At 35.1% G+C, this 25,087-nt stretch overlaps 1 protein-coding gene across 1 annotated transcript in view; it reads left to right on the top strand.

Annotated features, from left to right (window-relative positions):
• Positions 1 to 7,517: 7,517 nt before the first annotated feature.
• LOC136833733 (glutamate receptor ionotropic, delta-1-like) overlaps positions 7,518 to 25,087 on the top strand; it is a 46,823-nt gene continuing 29,253 nt past the window's right edge. The window contains exon 1 of the mRNA XM_067095950.1: positions 7,518 to 7,680. The gene's annotated coding sequence lies outside the window, so the exon portion shown is untranslated. The remainder of the gene's footprint in view (positions 7,681 to 25,087) is intronic.

Raw genomic sequence — 25,087 nt, 5'->3', positions numbered from 1 at the left:
AAACTACTCTGTCAAGGCCTGAGGAATGAAGCAATGTCTGCAAGAAACTACTGTGTCAAGGCCTGAGGAATGGAGCAATGTCTGCAAGAAACTACTCTGTCAAGGCCTGAGGAATGAAGCAATGTCTGCAAGAAAATACTCTGTCAAGGCCTGAGAAATGAAGCAATGTCTGCAAGAAACTACTCTGTCAAGGCCTGAGGAATGAAGCAATGTCTGCAAGAAACTACTCGTCAAGGCCTGAGGAATGAAGCAATGTCTGCAAGAAACTACTGTGTCAAGGCCTGAGGAATGAAGCAATGTCTGCAAGAAACTACTCTGTCAAGACCTGAGGAATGAAGCAGTGTCTGCAAGAAACTACTCTGTCAAGGCCTGAGGAATGAAGCAATGTCTGCAAGAAACTACTCTGTCAAGGCCTGAGGAATGAAGCAATGTCTGCAAGAAACTATTCTGTCAAGGTCTGAGGAATGAAGCAATGTCTGCAAGAAACTACTCTGTCAAGGCCTGAGGAATGAAGCAATGTCTGCAAGAAACTACTCTGTTAAGGTCTGAGGAATGAAGCAATGTCTGCAAGAAACTACTGTGTCAAGGCCTGAGGAATGAAGCAATGTCTGCAAGAAACTACTCTGTCAAGGCCTGAGGAATGAAGCAATGTCTGCAAGAACCCACTCGTCAAGGCATGAGGAATGAAGCAGTGTCTGCAAGAAACTACTCTGTCAAGGCCTGAGGAATGAAGCAATGTCTGCAAGAAACTACTCTGTCAAGGCCTGAGGAATGAAGCAATGTCTGCAAGAAACTACTCTGTCAAGGCCTGAGGAATGAAGCAATGTCTGCAAGAAACTACTGTGTCAAGGCCTGAGGAATGAAGCAATGTCTGCAAGAAACTACTCTGTCAAAGCCTGAGGAATGAAGCAATGTCTGCAAAAAACTACTCTGTCAAGGCCTGAGGAATGAAGCAATGTCTGCAAGAAACTACTCTGTCAAGGCCTGAGGAATGAAGCAATGTCTGCAAGAAACTACTCTGTCAAGGCCTGAGGAATGAAGCAATGTCTGCAAGAAACTACTCTGTCAAAGCCTGAGGAATGAAGCAATGTCTGCAAGAAACTACTCTTTCAAGGCCTGAGAAATGAAGCAATGTCTGCAAGAAACTACTCTGTCAAGGCCTGAGGAATGAAGCAATGTCTGCAAGAAACTACTCTTTCAAGGCCTGAGGAATGAAGCAATGTCTGCAAGAAACTACTCTGTCAAGGCCTGAGGAATGAAGCAATGTCTGCAAGAAACTATTCTGTCAAGACCTGAGGAATGAAGCAATGTCTGCAAGAAACTACTCTGTCAAGGCCTGAGGAATGAAGCAATGTCTGCAAGAAACTACTCTGTCAAGGCCTGAGGAATGAAGCAATGTCTGCAAGAAACTACTCTGTCAAGGTCTGAGGAATGAAGCAATGTCTGCAAGAAATTACTCTGTCAAGGCCTGAGGAATGAAGCAATGTCTGCAAGAAACTACTCTGTTCAAGGCCTGAGGAATGAAGCAATGTCTGCAAGAAACTACTGTGTCAAGGCCTGAGGAATGAAGCAATGTCTGCAAGAAACTACTCTTTCAAGGCCTGAGGAATGAAGCAATGTCTGCAAGAAACTACTCTTTCAAGGCCTGAGGAATGAAGCAATGTCTGCAAGAAACTACTCAATCAAGGCCTGAGGAATGAAGCAATGTCTGCAAGAAACTACTCAATCAAGGCCTGAGGAATGAAGCAATGTCTGCAAGAAACTACTCTGTCAAGGCCTGAGGAATGAAGCAATGTCTGCAAGAAACTACTCTGTCAAGGCCTGAGGAATCAAGCAATGATATTCTGTCTGCAGGAAACTACTCTGTCAAAATCCTCTGTATACAGTGTGTCTTCGGCCTTTTTTTTTTTATCATCTTTCATTCATTCGTAAATGAGTTGGTTTGTCAGGCACTAATCAAGAAAATTGCAGGTCTTGAGAAAAGCAATGCTAATATTACAAAGTAATATCACATACAAAAGACCTGTTGTATGATTTTTGCAAAGATACAAACAAGGGTTTTTAAGTTTACAAATAACTTATACATCGGTGGTTCTAGTATCCAGATTTCACTGAAAATGTATCGATGATAAAACTATACTGACAAATGCCAAAGTGTTATCGCTTGAACTTTACTTTACTTTGCTGTCAGAAACAGCTGCCTTAAAGTCCCCAGTCTTGCGACCTTTTCTTCAGTCAGTGGTAGAACTTGGTGTCTGACTTGAATGACCTTTGTAGATCAACTTGATCGTGTTATCATATAAGTTAACGAAGAACCTAGATATTTGGGTGTTCTTAGTATTCGTCTTCCTGGCAGTGTTATGGAGAGTAATGGAAATTTGAGAGGGTTGTCGTAACATTTTAGCTTTAAACTTCTGTCTACTTTTTCGTTTTTAATTTTTGTGACTTTCCATGAGTTTCTGTCATCCGAATTTTATCACATTCCTCTTATCTTGGCCGTACCCCTGCACCTCCTATTTTTATTTTTACCTCATATGGGCAGTCTATTTTGCAGAAGTTACAAGTCTTGTGCCCAATATTTAAATCATCTGTCATGCATTCGCTTGGGTGTCTTAAAAATTGTAATGCCCGTTGGCATAGAAAACACATATCACACCATAGTTTATTCTTTTCTCAAGGGTATTTGTGAGTGTTTGTCGTCTTAACTAAATCCTGTAGTCATCAGCCTTCATGATGTGATAATATGAATATGGCTGTATGTATAGAATATTAGATCAAACTATCTCTTATTCCTGTCTTAAGGATGTTTGTGTGTACGTCCTTTTATTCGTCTCCTTAAAACAAAATTCTATCTTTTCCTGTCTACAATGTGTCTGTTTACAAATGTCATATCAAAACAAAATCTGTCATATTAAAACACAGTCTGTCCTATCCTGTCCTGTCTTCAGTGTTTGTGTGTGTCTGTCGTCTTGAGCCAGTTCCTGTCTTGGGATGTGAGTTCATGCGTTTGTGTCCAGTCATCCACAGACTCACCAAAAGTTTGAATAACCCCCCAGAGTCTCATACGCATCACAGAGGTGTACTCTTCTTCCCTCCCAAGAGCAGGACAATAAAAAACAAGGTAAATCCAGGCAAGGAATGAATGACACGAGTATATTTAAGAATCATTAGACCGTTTTGTTGCTTCCTGGATCCCAGTTCAGACCTGCCGTAAAAGCTGAATACACTTCGTTCGGGTTCAGACGACGACGAAACGTTTAGGAAGTTTTTATCAGACGTAATAGTAAGAATTTGAACGTTCTTAATGGTTCGGCAGTTTTGCCAAATATTCTTGTTAATCTTGTTAAAGACGTCATTTTATGTTATCTCTGTTTAAGAGGTTCCACTTTTCACAAGTTCTGGTCAGTTTTCAATCTTCATTTCTAAAATGACAGTTATCCAGGAGAGGAAAATGAAGCCAATTGAATTGAGCTGCATTTGGTCGGAAGGTAATAGAAAATTCAGCACACGTTCTTATCAACCACAAGAATAATTTTCCTCGCTCGTAGAGGAGAGAAATTTCCTTCGCTTGGTCAATCATAGAATTTACATTTTGTCATTTAGGGAAAAGATTTTAAAATCCCCATGCCGAATTATCGCATTATGCTTGAACTTTTACTTTTACTTTATCTGTCGAGAACAACGCTAACCGGAAAAAAAAACCATATGCAAAATCTAAAAGCAAAGTCCAAGTGAATGTTAGAAAGTATAAAGAAACTCACAGTCATGATACCGACAGAGACGTCGAGGAAGCAGAGGACGTAATCGCTAAGCTTTTAGGATGACGCGATTTATGGGTAGCAAAGGACTGAAGAGATTGAAGGAATATTATGGGGTACACCGTACCCTCTTCCAGCAACACTTCCCACCCCCCTTCCTGTAACCCCGGCCGTTTTGCACCTGAACCGAGTCGTTTTGTACTCCGAAATTTTTGCTGCAAGTTGGAGAATGATCGGCGAGACGTGACAATGTTTTTCGTCCATAACTCATGGCGGCCGGGGTTCCCAGGGGTCTATATATTGCCTTCCTGCTTCCTGCTTCCATGACTGTTTTTAAGAGTCCACAAGGTCATGGAGTAAATGCGTATGGAGGAAGGAGAGACTTGTTGTGCATGTTTGCTTTGATGAGTCGTCTGGGTTTAAAATTGCGAAGGGACTCCAGGAGCTCGACCGGTGAAGCAGATTGAAGGAAAAGGTTTAGACCCCACAGAGGTTGTTTACATCAAGGGACGAAATTCATGCAGTAGAATAAACTACTTGAATATCTACGAATGCTTCAAAGCAAATTACACACTTTGGCTCTAATTTACCGCTACTGCTATTTCCGCTTTGCAATGCTCAAGGCTCGGTTTATAGTAGCTCTGTGTTATTCGAGCACCAAGTAAATATATGTGTTGCATATTTCGGTCCTTGCTCCCCATTTTTACATAATTTCCTTTCACTGTATCTGCATTTTATTCTGCCATTTACTGTCCGTATTCAGACCCACGTTGCCCTGCACCTATCTTCGCTGTTCATATTTTACTGAATATGCTTGTTCAACGTAGGAGGGTCATATCTCCAATGTTTATGAAAGGTTCTCAGTTTGGCTTACTATTCAGAGTTCATATTGCAGATGTCTACATATTCCTTACAACGAGGTTTCGTAAGACTTACGAAAGGGCGTCTTATACCAAAACATTTCATAGAATAAAGGACTTATTATTAAATCAACGGGATTCCTATACCAAAAACAAAGTATTTTTTATATCATATGTTTCCTGGTTCGAAAAACGTTTGACCGCACTAGTGGGGTTACAATAGCTGCCGGTTTCTTGCAAAAAAAATGTTTCGTGTTTCAAAGACATAAATACTGTGCCGATGTACACACTTTATTAACGGTGTTACGGTGCTCACAAGCAGATCTTTCATAGCTTCGCGTGACTTCCAGCTTGCTTGCCAACGAAAATACTTTATTGCACACTAATTTACTGGCATTAAATGTCTTTATTACTTGCTCATTCATTAAATGACCCATTAAATCCGAAAAAGCCACCTTCGAGTCCAGACAACACGAGACATTACAACTTAATGTCAGGCATTGCTAAACTCACCCTCACTAAAAACTCTGATACGAAAAAACAAATGGCAGACCATTACAAGCTTCATGTAGCTTTGAATGGCTCCTAGTCACGATTCTTGGTCATTAAATTACTCCAGTGACCGTTGATATTGGGATGCCAGATCATCTTGAATGAATGAATCATCACATAAAAAAATTTAAAGATTTATTTTCAAAAATAAGGACTGTAATGAATGTAATGGATATTAATAGTCGACAGATTCATTTGTGTGGATATAAGCAGCTGATTCTTAGGAAGAACACTCTCACTTGTTTATTATTTCTGATTCTGTATACTGTGTATATCATTTTGCTTTGACCCTTAATCTCTCTGAACACCTTTATGTCATATTTGGGGATGCATGACCAGTATTAAATTTTATATCAAGTTAGTTTGACCTGTTTGTAGTCACAGCGAAAAAAAAAAAAATCCGCATCCCGTGACACGAAAGTCCGGTGTTTTCATAACTCTTGGAACTGGGACACTGTTTCCCCTCCTGACATTTAAAAATGGAAACCAAAATTGTTTTCCATTTCCTTTACAAACGTAATCTCATATTAACCATATAAAGGTAAATAAAGAGGAAACTGTAGCCACCAGAAGAGAGAGAGAGAGAGGTAGGTAGTCTACGTATGTTATGACAAAAACAAAAAGTGTTTTCTAAACTTCATGAAATATCAGTCTTGCTAATGAAAAATAAATAAGGGAAACAACGTTAAGCAGATATACAGTGTAAATTTCGAATTTTAAACAATAGACGGGAAACGAATAGGGATGATGTTAAAAAAAAAGACCATTGTAAAATTTCGGAAATCAGCTAAAATATAGGAATCACATAAATGAAAATCAGCAAAATAAAAAGGTATAGGAAAACCAGAGCAAATAAATACAAAAAAAAATAATCATCTAATCAAATATTTGTGCAGTTACAAAGAAAATATCTGAACTGGTCACCATTAAATGCAGATAAGAAAAAATAATAAGATTCACAAGTGATAAAAATCGGCCAATAAAGATAATAATATAAAAGTCAGGAATCAAAAGTTGGAGGTAAAAATCACATGCAGCAAATCGAGTTTTCTGCACATCTTATAATCGAGGCCACCGAAACAAATTTATCTTTCGGTGGTCTATATATATATATATATATGAACCACGGCCCATATATCTTTAATACGGCCTGGTATATAGCCTATGTCGTTGCCAGATGCACTATTATATATGTAACCTCTAAAAAAAAAAAAAAAACTGTGAAGCTGTGGGCTGCAATCTGGTATGTTTGATGATTGGAGGGTGGATGATCAGCATACCAATTTGCAACCCTCTGGCCTCAATGCAGTTTTAACAGATCTGAGGGCGGACAGAAAAAGTGCGGAGGATTAGACTTAGTTTTCTTTTACAGAAAACTAAAAACCAATTGAGTTCTTAGTAAAATGTAGGAATCACAATATGAATGGTGCTGAAAGTCATGATGTATATAAATAAATACATGGAGAAAAAATAATTCAATAAATAGGCAGTTTCAGAGATACTGAAACTAATTATCTTTGCAAATGCAACAAACAGACATCTCTATAAAAGAAATTCGGAAAAATAATTACTATGGTAGAAAGGTTTTGGATCCCTAATTGTTGGGAAAAAAAATGGTATTTACATCTGTATATTAAGTCCTGTTTATATATACAGTATTTATATATATAGGGATACTAAAGTACTGTATAGGTAATGTGTGTGTGTGTGTGTGTGTGTGTATGTGTGTGTCAATAAATTTACATATAATTAAATATACATGTACACATATGCATACATGTACACATTTGATGTTAGACCAGGGAGTTTCGAGCTTTCATGCTGATTATCTTTACAAATTTGCTAATAGACATCACCGATGAAATTCAGTTTACTACGGTAGAATAGGGTAGGATCCCTAATTGTTGGGAAAAGAAAATGGTACTCGCTACTCAGTCCTGAACAGCATTTATGCAAGGGATACTAAAGTACTGTAAGGTAAGCAAGTGTTCGTATTGTGTCAAAAATTTGCATATAATACACACACATATATATATATATATATATATATATATATATATATATATATATATATATATATATATATATATATATATATATATATATGTGTATGTATGTGTGTGTGTAATGGATTAGTATGTAATTGTGTATATATATATATATATATATATATATATATATATATATATATATATATATATATATATTTATATATATATATATAATAAAGAAGTATGTCTTTCAGTTTCCTAACTAATATATAAAAGCAATTCTAATATTTTGTTTATGAGAAACATTACCTAATTGTAGAGGGTAAATATTATTCTAAAGGGTGCTATTTAGCATGTGTGAAGCCTTGTTCCAGAGTACTTGGTTAAATGTCGCATTAGACAATCTTCCTAAATTTACCTTATTCTAGCACCAATCCCATATTGCCATACTAACAAATCCTTTTCCCATTCCCTTGCCTACTTTAAAGTATTATTAAAGATCAGTGTCAGTGTAATCTGGTAAGTCTGTACTATGTACATTCATTAGTCTGTAATGTTATATTATGTTAGCCTATGTAAATAGTTACCAGTGTTAGGTTGCTGTCCAGTGAGTGGCAGCAGACTAACCACCCAGTGACCCAGGGAAGCTTGTCCTAACTAAGATATAATATATCCCTAGCCTATCCTAACGCTAAGTGATCAATGATTTTAATATAACCTAAGTAACCATGTAAGTTTTAAGTAATGCTTGTTGGCCAAGTCATTACAAGTGGTGACGAAGAGGAGCAGACCAGAGGGCAAATTTAACATAACCTAAAATAGATTGGGAGTTAATTCTAAGCCGGCTAGATGCACCTATGGTATTTAGCCGAGAAATGGCGTTTTCTTATATTATTTTACCTTATTGAAACTCAAAATTTTTTTGACGGTCGAAAACTGCATGTCTAACCAGTGTGTCCCACACAGCTCCAGAAGTCCATCCAAGCAAGGGGCACACTATTCGATCTTCACAAGGGAAACAAAACATTACCATTTGTGCTTTCAACTTGGGTGGCCTCTTCAGGTCCCGTGGCAGCAATGGTGCTGTACCTTGAATCTGGTTTTTTAAAGATTACTGGGGCTTATGTTTTGGCAAGAGGTAATTTGTTTCTTGTTCAACAAGCCAAATGGAAAACATCATTTCCTGTCTTCACTAGCACAGAAAACCAGCAGCTGCTGATTGGTGAACCGAAAGCTAGTGTATGCATGTTAAGGCTTAGAATCAGTGGTAACAGTAACGGGCCTCTGAACGGCTCCACTAAGCAGCTCTTCTTTTTACGCTTGTTTTCGTGTTCCAAGTGGCATATATAAAGAAATACAACAATAAGGTACCCAAACCTTTTGTTATTTACCAAACCAAAACCCCGAATTCCCCAATGGGTCCCTCATACTGTTAGCTGCTCTTGAAAGGGTTTTACCACACCAGTTCTAAGATAATTTACAGCTTAATTACAGCTGAGCAACAAAAATAACGTTAAAATTGTTGTTCAGCAGGTAAAATTCTATAGAAAAACATCAACTGCCATAGCCTAGGTCACCGCGAACAGCCAGCTGGCTTAGATCTACCGATAGGGGAATTGGAGAGGTTTGCCATGAAATTGATTTCGGATGTAGGCCTAATCTCAGGTGCTGAGTTTATTTTATGCCTGGGTTATTTTTAATGTACCTAAGTTATCCAGGTAAACCTAGCCTAACCTAAGTTTTGTCCAATGAATCTATGAGTTATTCCAGCCCAGCAAAACTAAGCTGGCTTAACGTTGCATTAGCTTAACCTAACCATAAAATCTTGGCCTAGACTAAGTTAACTGTGCATTACCCTAACTGAATATACACAAACCTAACCTAATTTAAGGTGAGGGTAACTTAAAGTGCATTGTTACTGAGTGCATTGATGCAATAATTTAGTTATGTAACCTAACCTAATTAAGACTTTTTGTAATTTGCCTATTTGTGATTATTTCTAATTTACCTAATTGTATTAGCCATGGCTTTCATAGAGAATGTTGGCCCTTTTGAGGAATCTGAGAAATTTTCTACCTATGTGGTTAGAGTGCCTCTCAATTTCCAGGCAAATGACAGGTGACAATAGGAAGGTGCCAACGTTTCTATCAATAATAGGTCCTAAGTTGTGTGGACTAGCTAGTGTACTTTTGAGCAACTAGTTACAGCACCAGAGAATCTCTATAAACCACAAGTGACAGTTATCTATGAGAGGTTTAAATATTATAAAAGGAGTTGAGAGGTTCATTAAAATGTTTCAGTTTTTGTGGCTGCTTTAAAATCCTTGGCAGCTACTTGTGAGTTTGGTGATAAGTTTGAGGAGATGCTGCGAGACAAGCTACTTATGGTCTCAAAGAAGAGAGTACACAATGAGTTCTTCTGACAGAGAAGAACCTGGCTTTCACTCATGCAGTAGAGATTGCTGTTGCAAGGGAAGCAGCTGAGAAAGATGTCCAAGAGTTCAGTCAGAACTACTCCTAAGTCTAGTTCCTTGTCTAAGCAGAAGTCTAAGCAAGGTGGGAAGGAAAAGCTAGAGAAGTTCTTTCAAGTAAACCTATGAAACCCTGCAGTGGCTGTGGGAAAAGTCATTGGAAGAGTGACTGCCCATTTAAGAATTCTGAGTGTTATTTGTGTAAACACAAGGGCCACCTTGCTAAAGTATGTTTTTCTTAGAATCTATCACAAATAAAACTTTAGCTGTGTCTAAGAATGTAAATTTGGTAGAGTTACCGGTAGATAACTCTAGTGGTAAGGAGTCAAGTGAATACATTTCATCAGTTAATTCCTCTAATATGGAAGGGCTGAAAGAAGCCTATTACGTTAGACTAATGCTAAATGATAGGGCAGATGCAGAATTTCAGCTGGACACTGGTGCAGCATGTACAAACCGATATGGATCCAAGTAAGGGGCCATATGCAGGTGAAGATTGGTTTCCGAGGTCGGGTCTTGGAAGACTGGGCCATTGTCATTGTTAAGGACAAGGATCCTAACCTATTTGGCCATGATTTGATGCCAGCACTGAGATTTCACGTCAATTTAGATGACTGTACTATTCATGATGTTGCTGATAAGCCTAAGTCAGTAGTAGTTTAGTATCCAGAAGTGTTCAAGGATGAACTAGGAACTTTCAAAGGTCTAGAAGTTTCTTTTGATTTGGAAGAGCCGGTTGATGCTGCTTTAGATAAGCTGTTGGAGCAGAGTATTATTCAGCCTGTTGCACACACTAATTGGGCCGCACCTATTGTGCCCGTACTAAAAGACGATGGAACAATTCGTATCTGTGGTGACTATAGGTTAACAGTTAACCAATGCTACTAAAGTCATAAACTATCCTGTACATAGGATTGAGGATATTTTTGCTGCTTTGGATAGTGGTAAAATTTTTTCAAAACTTGACATGACGAATGAAATCAAATTTTATTCAGTCCTGAGTCACGTCCATTGACCACTGTAAATATCCACAAAGGTTTGTTTCAATACAATCACTTGTGTTTTGGTATAGCTAGTGCTCCAGGAATATTTCAGAGAGCTGTATATTATCTCTTATTGGGTATTCTGGGCATGTGTGTGTTCTTTAATGACATTTTGGTGTCGGGCTCAAATTCTAGTGAGCATGAAGAACGTTTATTTGAAGTTCTAAGAAGATTACAGGATGTGGGACTGAAACTGCATCCTACAAAGTGTTCTTTTGGTGTAAATAAGGTGCAGTGTTTAGGTTACACCCTTGTTTTGACTCTATAGGGCTGAAGCCAACACCAGAGAAGTTGGAGGCTAGTGTAAGTGCTCCCGAACTTGAGGATATAACCCAGTTGTGTAGTTTCCTGGGAATGTTGAACTTTTACTGGAAGTTCCTTGTAAATGCCACTGTGGTGTTGGGGCCCTTGAATGAACTTTTGAGGAAGGACGAGCCCTGGAAGTGGGATGCCGAGCATAGTCAAGCTTTCCAACAGTATAAGTCTTTACTATATATATATATATATATATATATATATATATATATATATATATATATATATATACATATAATAACCACTGTATCCATGGATGAAACTATTATATATATATTTTATATAAAATATGAAATATATGGTTAATATATAGATATATATATATATATATAATGTATGTATGTATGTATGTATGTGTATGTATAATTTTCTTCAAAGTCAAATACCTCAATGGCACCAGTGAGTTTTTTGTAGGAATCTTCGTACCGTTGGAGTTTGTTCGTTGTCGTGGGTTTGTTTCTAGTGAAAAATGCACACAGGCGTCTAACTTATATCCTTGTATTTTGTCAATGCAGCTGTTTCGCTAATGCGTAGTATTATCCATTAAACACTCACTTATAATCTGGAATTAACAACCTTTCTATCTCATAGTCCGGACAGAGAAATACGATAGACCTATTTATTTACAAACGTTCCCGTCGACGAAATAATGAGAACAGCTTTTACCTTGTATATATATTATATTTTGGAAATGCCTGCAGTCTGTTCCGCTATATATATATATATATCCATATAAATATATATATAATATATATATATATATATATATATATATATATATGTCCGTGTGTGTATATATGTATATATATGTATTTATAAATATATATATATATATATACAATATATATATATATATATATATATATACAAATTATATATACAGTATATAATATATATGTATATATATATATATATATATACATATATACACACATATATACATATATATATATATATATATATATATATATATATATATATATGTATATATATATATATATATATATATATATATATATATATATATATACATATATATTTGTATACACATATATAGGTTATAAATATATGTATATATACATATGTATATACATTATATATATACATATATATGTATATATATATATATATATATATAGAGAGAGAGAGAGCGAGGACTTTTGGGAACCTGCTCAATTCTGCTTATCAATCTCATAATTGATATGGAGAGTCGGGCAGGTTCTCGAAAGCTTTCGTTGTATATATTTCTAAGTATATATTTACTTACATCGGTGTGGAATATTTCACCAATAATAATAATTTATCAAAAAGTTCAATACAGAATTAAATCACGTCCTCCGAGACGAAATCATAGCGCACAAAAATGACTGGACCTTCCTATTATCGTTCGAAGGAAAACAATTATAAGATAAAATGCCTCATTTTAATTAGATAAAAGCTCAGACATTATGATTTCGTTAATGTTTCGCCACTGCATATTCTGAAAGGTGCTTTATCATTACAGCGACATAGTATCTTTATAATATCCGTCTGATGAAAGCTGCAAAGAACTATTTGGATTTAATTGCTTTCAGTTAATGGGAAAAAAATGAGACGCGTTGACCTTGAAATAAAGAATGCATGGTTATGGTATTAACATATGATTTTTATCTTTTACGTCATTTAACAATCAAACGCCCAAATGCTAACGGTAAAAGTCAACTTGCAATCGGAAAAGTTTCTCAATAAAATACGAAAATTTTCAAAGATTACTTTAAGTTCTCGAATCAATGTTTGACGAAAAGAGCTTTGATGGAGATTTCAGAATTTCTTGTTTGGCAATTTCAGTGAATTCCACCAACAAAACGATAATAACAGTTTTGAGGTCGACATCTGTTACTGAACCTCTGAAAGCAGCCGAGGAACGATTGGAGTTGTAATTGCACCAGGGTCTTGGTGTTTCACGGCCCACCATATTGTCAAGGCAAATAATTTGATATTCTCTTTCATTAATTCGTATCTGTAATATAAAAACCAGTATGACTTTAATTAATAAGAAAACAAGAATTCCCATCTCGGCTGCTGTCGTACCGCCAGTATGTCAAGGTCACGTTTTGAAAGTATTTCTCCCGTTCACACTGAACTGTCCTTTTCAGAGCTCAATTTGAACAAGTTCTTTGGTGATATGTAGGAGCTTTTAGCAGTAGTCATTGAATGTGGAATGTTGAGAAATTTTAGCTTAGAAGGAGTAATGAAAGCTTTCGCCGGGATGAACAGGAAAAAGGTAGACTTCTAACAACTTTCTAAGTATAGTACATAACTTTTTTACACGCTCATGCTTTATATATATATATATATATATATATATATATATATATATATATATATATATATATATATATATATATATAATACATACATAAGACATATATAGGCCTAGATATGTGTATATATATTCGCACATGAGCGCACACAAACGCACACATATTAATATATATATATATGTATATATATATATATATATATATATATATATATATATATATATATATATTTACTTATGGATCAGTGGTCAAATGTCACTGCAAGTCGTTCTTTTCCAACCAGGCGGCAGTTCGAATCCCACTTGTGACGAAGCACTTATCAGTTATAATTTCCCTTGGGTGTTAGTTATTTCCTATGTATAGTGAATTGGATATTAAACGCCATTCGTGGATTAATATTTGTGAATATATATTATATATATATACATATGTATATATTCGCAAATATTAAGTCAGAAATGGTGATTAATATCCAATTCACTAATTTTATATGTAATAATTAGTGAACTGTATTTTAAAAGCCATCTATATACGTAGGAATAATGTATATTTGTATATATGTAGGCTACATATTTAGACATATATATACTATATATATAATATAGAAATTATCTATTTATAAACAGCTTACCTCACGTCATAGATATAATTATATGTTTCTTGGCGGGGCTCCATTCAAAGTAATTGCAGTAATGCCAAAGACGAACTAGTTCCGGGACGATGCTTCCGGGACTGTCCACGAAGAAAGTCTATAAACCCGAAAGTATAACTTAGACGTTTTAGTTGTGGTTTTGTCCTTTGTATATTGTGGTGGTTGTAGTTGTTAGATTATGTCGATTTTGCCATTCCGGTTTAGCTTGGGAATTCAGCGTAGGAATGAACAACTGTGAGAGAATGTGGTGGATGATCATGTTGATTAAAAAGAAAATGTTTAAACAGCAGACGAAGGGATAACGCACGCAAACCTATTGGCTGGTTCAATTCACCTTTAAACGAACTTCACAAAGAGGTTCAGCTCCCGGTCGTTGAACGGCTCATGTGAGGCGAAAGGATGAATGTGGAGGGTTCATAATTCCCCATTACCAGCGATCACCAGCTCAGATATTGAATCTTGAAGTGCAAATATATAAAATAAAGTTGAAAACGCGAAGTCAATCCAACAGGGATCACAGCTCTGTATAGTTTTGCAATAAAACTCAAAATTTAGCTCAATATTTACAATTTATATAAATTCTTCAAGTCACCTTTATCAGGGACTGTTAATGGAAAAACGCTAAAACAAAAGTTTTCTAAGAGTCATAACAAATGAAATGCGTGTTAGCAGCTTATAAATTATGAGTGAGATCTAGGGAATATTCTTGATATTGCTTCTGAGGATCGATTAGTTGTTATTACTAAGCACTTTATATTAGAAAAAAGTTACGTAACAAGTCTGTGATTGATTGCTGAGAAGTTTAGTAAATTGCCATCCAGGTTACAACTTCCAGTCACGCTTAATACGTATACTCGCTAACTCGAAGCTTAGGCGCAATTTACCTTAGGCATATCTATTGTCTAAACACACACTTTCTTATTTAGTTTCATTTCAGTGGCGTTTTAGTGCGCTACTGTCCGCCGTCTGTGAGCGTGACGTCTGCTCAGGAATATCAGAATTAAAGAAAGCAAGCAACATGTTTTATAACCATCAACATACGAGTTGTCGACATGGTTAATTAAAAGACCAAGCCGTTAGAGTAAGCGAAGATCGACACCGTTTGAAACTGAGGATAAACTAAGACTTTCTCATAACATTCTCCACGATCTACAATAATGATCCTTTATCCCATTCATATCTTTGATAGCTTTCATTATCATTCAAGCCTGGTCTTACAATGTATACCAAAGCCCTATCTAATTTTAATGGTCGTTTTGCTGTCCCTGCAAGAATTTCTTATTTATGAAAGTAATTTATTTTCTTGTTTTCAAAAGCTGTGTTCGGTAAAAGACTACACCTAATTATTCAACTGTAACTCGGAACCAAACAATGGACACAGTTGATACACCTATATATACACGAAAATTTAAAATTATGCATATATATATTTTAATTAATTGCTTATTCAATTTCAAATGTGGTTTGTTGCTTTCTTAACTTGTTACAAATATTTGGGAGATAGTTGTTATTTTGCCGGCCCCCACCCCCTCTCTCTCTCTCTCTCTCTCTCTCTCTCTCTCTCTCTCTCTCTCTCTCTCTCTCTCTCATGTACGACTATGAATGCTGCCCAGATCCTCCACTGGATATTGAAAACAGTCCAGGCTACTTATACATTTTGTATGAGTCTTTTTGCTACAGCAATTTTTCAGCCATTTATATGGATATGAGTAAGCAAAGGAGAGGCTGTAGTGTGTCAAGCTTTTAGACACCAAGAAAATAACTTTTAATGTCGTACTTTAGCTCGGTTGTCAAGGATGCATTATCATTGGCATATTCCGACTCGCCTTGAATTCACACTCTGCCTTATCAGTTACCAGATAAATGGCACAAAACTATGACAAGCAACGCTTTGGCCCATTTCTTGCTTAATTAGTTCCAGTCTAATGTTGAAGGATCTATGTAAACTTTTTTTATACTGGATTCCGTATGCTCTAACCTATTCCAGTGTAATGTTTGATTTTGCAGTTTCATAAAAGTCGTGTGCTTACCCTGCCAGCGAAATTTATACAATGTGTACATATGTTATCACTGGTAATCGTGTCGTTATTACTCCGATGGTAACGATTAAAATTTTCTTTTTGCTACTTACTAGTATTAATATTACCGGAAACTAATAAAGAAAAAACTTTGTCTTACATATCCTTAGACTTTTTTTATCCCAATGCTAATATTTCCCAGTTTAGTATGGGATGGATTAGACCGTCCCTTGAATACACAGTCGCACCATAGGTCTTTCTAACAGATAATTATTTTCATTTCGCTTTTGATATTTTTATGACATAATTACGAATAAGGATTTTCCTTGTATATGTACTCACTTCATTATTATGCCATTTATTTATGCCCATCAGTGAATTATTCATTTTCCATGCAATATGATATTTGAAGAACATTACTCATGAAGCTACAAATGTCGCTTAATATCAAATTCACGCTACCTCGGGAATATCCCCGATGGGGAAATATCACCGAAGGGAATTTATAAGTGATAAATGGGCTGGTACTGCCAAGTCTCGATAGTCTCGAACGTCGCTCAGTGCTGGTAAGATGTGTCGTGGGTTCGGACTCGGCAGTACCTGTCCATTTATCACTTATAAAATCTCCTTCGGTGATAATTACAAATGTCCTTAACATCGCTACCTCGGGAATATCCCCGATGGGGGAATTATCACCGAAGGGGAATTTATATGATAATGGACATTTGTACTGCCGAGTCTCGATTCAGTGGGTATAACCAAGACTCATCAGGCTGGGTATAACGTCGACTGGAGTGTGATAAATCGGTGTCCTTTCGAGATATACCAGTCCATATATATATATATGATAATCCATCGGGAATATTCCCGAGGCATATGATATTACGTTTATATCACGATTGTATATACGGTGTGATAAAAATTTCATATATATATATATATATATATATATATGTGTGTATATATATATATGTGTGTGTGTGTGTGTGTGTTTGTGTGTGTGTTAAATACTGCAAGTATAAAATGAAACGGAAGATATGATGCTGACTGGTATCGTCTACTCAGCCAGTCGTTACCGAAAATGTTATATAAATGAAACCAACCAGGACCGTACTTTCTTTTACGTCCTTCCGTGATATTTTCTGTTTAAACTATATCCGGCTACCGCCCATTACACACACATGATATATATATATATATATATATATATATATATATATATATATATATATATATATATATATATATATATATATTATATACAGTATATATATATATATATATATATATATATATATATATATATATATATATATTACATATTTGTGTGTATTGTAGTTATTTGTGGGTGACTGTTTGTATCTTTCTCCTCGCGTAAACCGAACTGAACTTTTATTAATGAAGTACATTCCATTTCTTGCTGACAATTATAATCGTCGTGCCATTGTTTCCTTTGACAATTATAGTTGTTCTGGCAACCGCTCACCCTCTTCCAGTGCATCTCCCTTGGAGAGAAAGAAGAAAAGCATCATTAATTCACGAAATAATGATCTATCAGCTAATAGCGGATATCGTTGAGCGTCTTATAATACGCTCTGATAAACCATAAACAGCCCACTATTCCCCTTATCGACCCAGAAAGCAGACTATCGAAGAAAACTGGAACTAAAGTCGTCATACCTTCGCCTCCGCTGCAGGACGGAGGGTGGGTGATCACGCCATCTATCTGCTGAGCGGTTTCCGATAGATGTCGTCGAGGCAGAATCGGTCTAAAAAACACAGACGTTTCATATTTTAGCGTCCTTAATATTAGTAATTACACGGTCGGATAATCAATGAACAAAGATGAATATTCCATTGTGCGCTGAAGATAAGAATCGTCCATGACGCATGGCAAAGGACGGAAATATCTTGACCCAATATGAAGTCTTGGGTCGCCGAAAGCCACCGAATCACTGACGAAGCTGCCTCCGACCGGTTGTGAGCGCTAGACCTACCCTATATCGCTCGGCCTGGAAAATCATCACTGCCGAAGACGTTTTTCAAGAGTGGCCTTTCTCTCTTTGACTGATTATTCTTGAAACAGTAAGTGAAGAATTTCATTCATTGTCAATTTCTGAAGAATACGATATTGCATACGATTATCAAAAAAGCGGTCCCAGTTTTTAGCTATATTTATTTAACGAGTTCATTAATTTATATGTTAATCTTGGTTAAATTACCTGGCTTTCTGATAGTGCAGGCTCATGCTTTTACGAGCATTACCAAAGTCACGATGTATTTATCATTCACCTCCTGATTCTAAGCTGGAAATTCTCGTCCTGTTTTCCTCGATTCTTGTAACATTATTCTTGTAAATAAGCGGGCTACCGTTTCCAACGGAGCTAGACTCCACTCCCTTTCGCCAGCCCCTGTCAGTCCTCGTTACTGCGGAACTGGACTGGGTGAGACATTCATTCCATATGCCTTTTTATTTTGAAAAAATTTTCTTTGATAATTGTTGATTCATATATTTATTTACTTTATGTTGACGTAAACCTAACCAAGTCCTATATACGACTTAAGTCAAGGGAGGGGAGGGTTACAATAAAAAAAAATTAAAAACAAATACACATGAATGAAAGTTAAAAAAAAAATAATAATTTTGACCCTGGGTCTAAATTATAGAACAGATGTTTGGAAGATAATTTTTCCTCAAAACACTCCTGGAGGTAGTATGCGATGATTACAGACTAATAATAATAATAGTAAAAATTATTATTATTATTATTATTATTATTATTATTATTATTATTATTATTATTATTATTTTTATTATTATTATCGGGAAACGATATTTAATTGATGTTAGATATTTTATAGACAAAACATACCCTGACAATGTTCATTTATATAACCCCAGACCAGTAAACTCTTAGTTATCATAACCATACCGGTAGTCTGGCTTTGCAGCAGTATCTGTGATAAAAGGAAATTAGTTTCGAAACATCCTGAATGAAAACAAAGCGTAATTAACGAGAAGGTAACTTGCTTTCAACACAAATTCCGAAACAACAGCATTTCCTAGCGCATCGCATGTTCACAAAATAATTACCATTCCGAAGAAATCTTTGCCATCTAAATAAGCAACGTGGAGTGTTCTATTTTCTTTGAGATATAACGTAAATCTCTCTTGCTAGAGTTACATACCAAAGTCACTGTCATATGATTTAAGGATTAGCAATATTTCTAGGATATCAAAGCTAAGACACATTTTTGTGAGGGTATTTCAGGTTATTTTTATATAAATATATTTATATATATATATATATATATATATATATATATATATATATATATATATATATATATATATATATATATAATATATATAATATGTGTGTATATATATATGTATATATAATTGTATATATATATATATAGTATATATATATATATATATATATATATATATATATATATATATATATATATATATATATATATATATATATATATATATATATATATATATATTTTATATAATACATATATATGTGTGTGTATATAATCTATAGTCGATTCTCGGTATTTGCGGGGATGCATACCACTATCCCCCCCTCAAATACTTAAAACCCCTCTAAAAACTCTTATAACTGCCTATTTTGATAGTTCAAAACACAAAAAAAACCCTCTAAAAATGCTTATACCTGAATATTTTTAAAGGTTTATCACAAATAGCGCATTTAGTCACAAAAATCATGTGAAAACACAGTAATTTGTGAATATTTCTCTATGAAAAATACCGCGAATAGGCGAATTTTGAGGCGAATAATGTATATATATGTTCCACAGAGAAATTCCAAATCCAGAACTGCTAATAGGGAATCCACTATATATACAGTATGTATGTATATATATATATATGCAAATCCAGAACTATAATATACAAAAATTATATATATTATATATGTATACCCTCAATATATATATATATATTATTATTTATATATATATATATATAAGTGTGTCAGTATATATAAACAATATAATTAGAAAAATTACCAATTAAAGCGCTCTTCCCTTTTGTAATAGAGTAAATCAGACTTTAATTAGTCCAATAAACTTCTTTGAAAATTAGTGGGCTAATTTTAGGAAAGTATACAGTAAGTACGTGTAAAGTTATTATATTCCCTGAAGTCAAATCTATAACCTAGGAAATAAACAGTCATAAAATTATTAAGTAGATGAAAAAATGGTCGCACATAATTGTAAATCTGACATTCATCATTTTACAGAATCATTAATTCTCCTTTTTATATGGGGATACCCAGAATTCCCTCATTCTATTCGTGTTAAGCTGAACTGGCTGCTATATCGATATTTAATGGAGAATCATGGTCCGCTGTTATAGTAGTTAGTGTCGTGGACGCCACTCAGATGTCGCGGGTTCGAATCTACCCCAGGGCGATGAAATATCACTGGCTCTGCAACAAGACCAGTTACTGCTGCATTGTGGAGTCTGCGGTGAGAGGTTGAAACCAACGTTTTTGGAAGCTTAAATTTCATGTCAATGGCCCCTTTGGTGTGCTTGTTCCATGTGAATAGGCTTCATCTACTTAAATAATAATAATAATAATAATAATAATATCAACCAAAAGATAAACACATAACGAGTGCTCTCAAAACCTTGGTTGAGCAATGAGATCTATTCTTGAACGTAAATTCTTGAATGCAAGGTGCCTTGCGTGAAGGAAGTTTTAGACCCCGTTTAGTTTTCTGTAAAAGAAAATTATTGTGCCGTCTTTGCCTATCCGTCCGCACTTGATTCTGTCCGCACTTTTTCTGCCCGCCCTCAGATCTGAAAAACTACTGAGGCTAGAGGGCTGCAAATTGGCTATGTTGATCATCCACCCTCCAATCATCAAACATTCCAAACTCCAGACCTCTAGCCTCAGTAGTTTTTATTTTAGTTATGGTTAAAGTTAGCCAAAATCGTGCTTCTGGCAACGATATAGGATAGGCCACTACCGTGTCGTGGTTAAAGTTTCATGGGCTGCGGCTCATACAACATTATTGCGAGACCACCGGAAGACAGAAATATCTTTGGTGGCCTTGATTGCACGCTGTAGCGGCTGTACAGAAAACTCGATTGCGCCGAAAAAACTTCGGCCCATTTTTTACTTGTTTCCTCTCCTAGTGATTTTTCAGGAATTTTCTAAATTTTTATTACTTATACTGTCATTATATATTCAGTTTTGCGGCTTTTTTTTACTACCCTGACGTAAATTTTTTTTTATTTGGACATTTTGTTTTATGGAAACTTACTAAACAAATTCATAACCTTTTGGAGTTATCCGTAAAATATAATAATAATTTCTAGAAACCCAGAAGCGTTACTTCACATATTTATACACAGACTTAACATACCCATATATATATATATATATATATATATATATATATATATATATATATATATATATATATATATATATATATATATATATATATATATATATATATATATATATATATATATATATATATATATATATATATATATATATATATATATATAGTTGTTATATAATAAAAACAGTGGTTTATATATATATGTGTGTGTATGTATATATGTATATCATAATAATGAAAACTATAATGATAATGTTAAACGATCACAAGCAACACGTGGAGATTGTATATCAGGAGTGAAGGGCAGCATTACCTAGCGTTTTCGTGTATTTTTGATAACCCCTTATCAGGGTACAATGTAAGAATACATCGAGTGCCCTCTTTCTACATATGGACAGTTTTGATCCTGCAGTTAATTGGAAAAATTCAAAGGAAATTTTATTTTGTAGAGATATTATTAATAGAAACATTATAGAATCTAGCACAATAAACATAAGTAGTGTGTTTAATATTAGCAATCATGGACAATATAAGCTAGATAACTGGCTTACGAAACGTGTTGCTGAAAACTTAGTAACTATGTAACAGACTGCTTAGTAGTTTCGTTTCCGTTTTTAGCATTTATCCTTCAAGTGCAATTCTTGGCCGTGGACCAATTGCTTCTTGGTTAGGCCGTTTGGCTAGGCCGGAGTTCAATTCCCCCGGCCGGCTGATGAAGAGTTAGAGGAATTTATTTCTGGTGATAGAAATTCATTTCTCGCTATAATGAGTTCGGATTCCACAATAAGCTGCTATGTTCAACCGATTGGTTTTAGCCATAAAATAAGTCTAATCCAAAGGCATTAATATAGGAGAGCTGTTAATCAGCTCAGTGGTCTGGTTAAACTAAGATATACTTAACTTGTTCTGTATTTTACTTTTTTTTTTCGTTTACCTTTGAAATTTCGAAACTGTTTTTCACTCTTGGTACTGCTACCTTTCATTATTTCCTGCTGGCTCTTGATATAACGATAATGTAAAGGTAGCATTCAGAATTGTCCAAGTCCAAATAGCCTTTATTGACTGAAAAAGCAAAATTAGATTATGCTAGGAATTAGAATTGTTATACATTATATGGTGTGGGTGTGTATGTGTGCGTGTGTCCATATTGGTGATAATTAACGGTGATTTTATTGTTAGTTGATTTATAAAACGTATCAGCTGGTGTTTCCAATTTCGTCTTTTAATTAACGGTTATTGATTAGCATGCGTATATGTATGTATATAAATATACATATATCTACACTATTTCTCTTTCCGTTTTAGTAAGTATCCTAAAAAGTTGTTAACCTTCTTTGGCTGTGGAAGTTTTGCTCCATACCTGTATTACAAGGTGGTTTGTTTTTGTCTTCCGTAAAAGAAAACTTTTGGCTTTTTGTCTGTCCGTTTTTATGTTTACCTTTCAGATCTTAAAAACTGTTTTTCAGGGCTGCAAGTTGGTACGTTGATCATCGCTAGTCATCAAATTACCAAATTTCAGCCTGGCTCTTGTTTTTATTTTATTTAAGGTTAACGTTAATGATCGTGCGTCTGGCATTCCGAAGTGCCAACAACACAGGCCACCACCGGGACGTGGCTGAAAAAGTTTCATGGGCCGCGGCTTAGTTTCTGGGCCGAAATAAAAGTTTTATACATTATAAGTGTGGTGTGGTGTGGTGTGTGTGTGTGTGTGTGTGTCCATATTGGTGATAATTAATTGTGATTTATAGTTAGTTGATTTATAATACGTATCAGGTCTCTTTCTCAATTTCGTCCTTTAATTAACAGTTATTGATTAATATAGTGTATGCATGTATGTAAATATACATATATATATATATCTTTCCTTAGACAGAGTATATAGTTAACCCTCTTTAGAGTCTGAAGTTGTCAGCACTCCATATACAAGTCTTACCATGCAAGGTGGCTCAGTTTTCAGTTTCCTGGCCAAAATAAACTACCTTCCCCAAAATCTGGCATTTTACATTGTTTGAAACATCCGGATTTTTTCTGAATTTCCTGACTGATATTCAATTTCTTATAAAAACTCTTTTATGTAACTCAGTTGTTTGTGCTGTCACTCTGTCAGTGTCTCAAACTATGTGTCAGTCCTCTTGAAGGTGTATTTGAAATCTGAAGTTTTTATTTTCGTCAGGTTATAGTTAGCCTTGTTCTATTCCTTTCTGGCACCGATACACCCACACACACACAGACACCATCTGCACTCACTCATTTACATACATACATGAAAGATACGTGGGCCGTGGCATACAGTTTATATATAGCATATACTATATGAATATCGATTGCGATGAAGAAATATGTGCGTGTGTGTTTTACTTGTTGAATGTGTTTTTTGCGTAACTTATTATCTCTAACAAAGACAAAATGACAATGAAGATATTCATATGCCGATGGCTATATATTGTTGTTATTCCAAAATATTCTAAGCAATAGCTATAGAAAGAGTTTCAGATATTTCGTTCTCTGTGCCCTGGAGAAAAGTTCTAACGACAGAACTGCGAATGAATATAAATGAATAAAAACCTATGCTAAGTGATTCCATCAGGGCGTCACGTCAGCTAAGAAGCTATTCAATTCAGAGAGACCTCTCACATGCATGGGCCAATCTCCATTTATTTTTAAGTGGATTTTCGTAAATGCTGTTTGGGCCTACGAGGAAGAGGTATTCAAACTCTTATAAAGATTCTCTCTTATAGTGTTTCAAAGGTTTTTCCTTTTCATCTGTATTTCAGTGTCTAACGATTTCTTGTCTTTAAGGTGTTCTTGTCGAAATGTTGATTCCGCTCTGAGGATGTTTCCAAAGTTAATTATTAATTTTTAGTGTTTATGAACATATCATGAATCATAATAGGAATAAGTTTTCGATTGCTGTTTGTAAGAACCTTTGTAAGAACCCTAACATTTTGAAACCAAATACGTCTGAAAAACTGATGAGTTCGGGAGCAAATATCTGCAGTAATTTAATGTTGAAAATGGACAAATAGTCAAAATTTAAATTATATCTTCATGCTGCATGAAACTGTTAAATAAGGGACATTAACTAAAATCCGTGAGACTATGATCATATAATTCTATAGTGTTGTAGTTATAGTTGTTACAAAATTTTATTTTAGAATTCAGATACATAATTTTACATCGGAAATAAGTGAGCAAGGTGAAATGAGGACCTCAAGATAGTGAAGTTTGAACAACTTCGGAGAAGTTCTGAAATCAATAAAATAGTGACTGATCCAATGGCCTTTCTCTCTCTCTCTCTCTCTCTCTCTCTCTCTCTCTCTCTCTCTCTCTCTCTCTCTCTCTCTCTCTCTCTGCAATCCACCCAACCTGCGATCTCTGATGAGATACTTTCCTCTCTGTGATTCTCTCTTTTATATTTTTATTGAATGATTTTCGTCCTCTTTCCCCCCTTCATTCTTGAATAGATTATCGAATTTTTGTTCCTTATCATTTGGTATATACACGACTTAGAAGTTAGAACAAGTGACATGTGTCTGGTGAGATTTATAATTACCGAATTGTGTAACACCTGCTTCTGGAAAACTTTAAAGATTTGAAAGTTACAAAAAGTGTATTGTGACTCATGTAAGTTCAAATTTCGAAGGTTCAGTGGCTCAGATTTGTCAACTCACCCCTGTGCTGGATAAATAAATTTCGATAATCAACCCTGGCCAATGTTTGTGACTCGTTAT

The sequence above is a fragment of the Macrobrachium rosenbergii genome, chromosome 52 (genome assembly GCF_040412425.1).
Source record: "Macrobrachium rosenbergii isolate ZJJX-2024 chromosome 52, ASM4041242v1, whole genome shotgun sequence".
Lineage (NCBI taxonomy): Eukaryota > Metazoa > Arthropoda > Malacostraca > Decapoda > Palaemonidae > Macrobrachium > Macrobrachium rosenbergii.
Note: the sequence above shows the minus strand (reverse complement) of the source record. Positions and strands in the feature narration are given on the sequence as shown.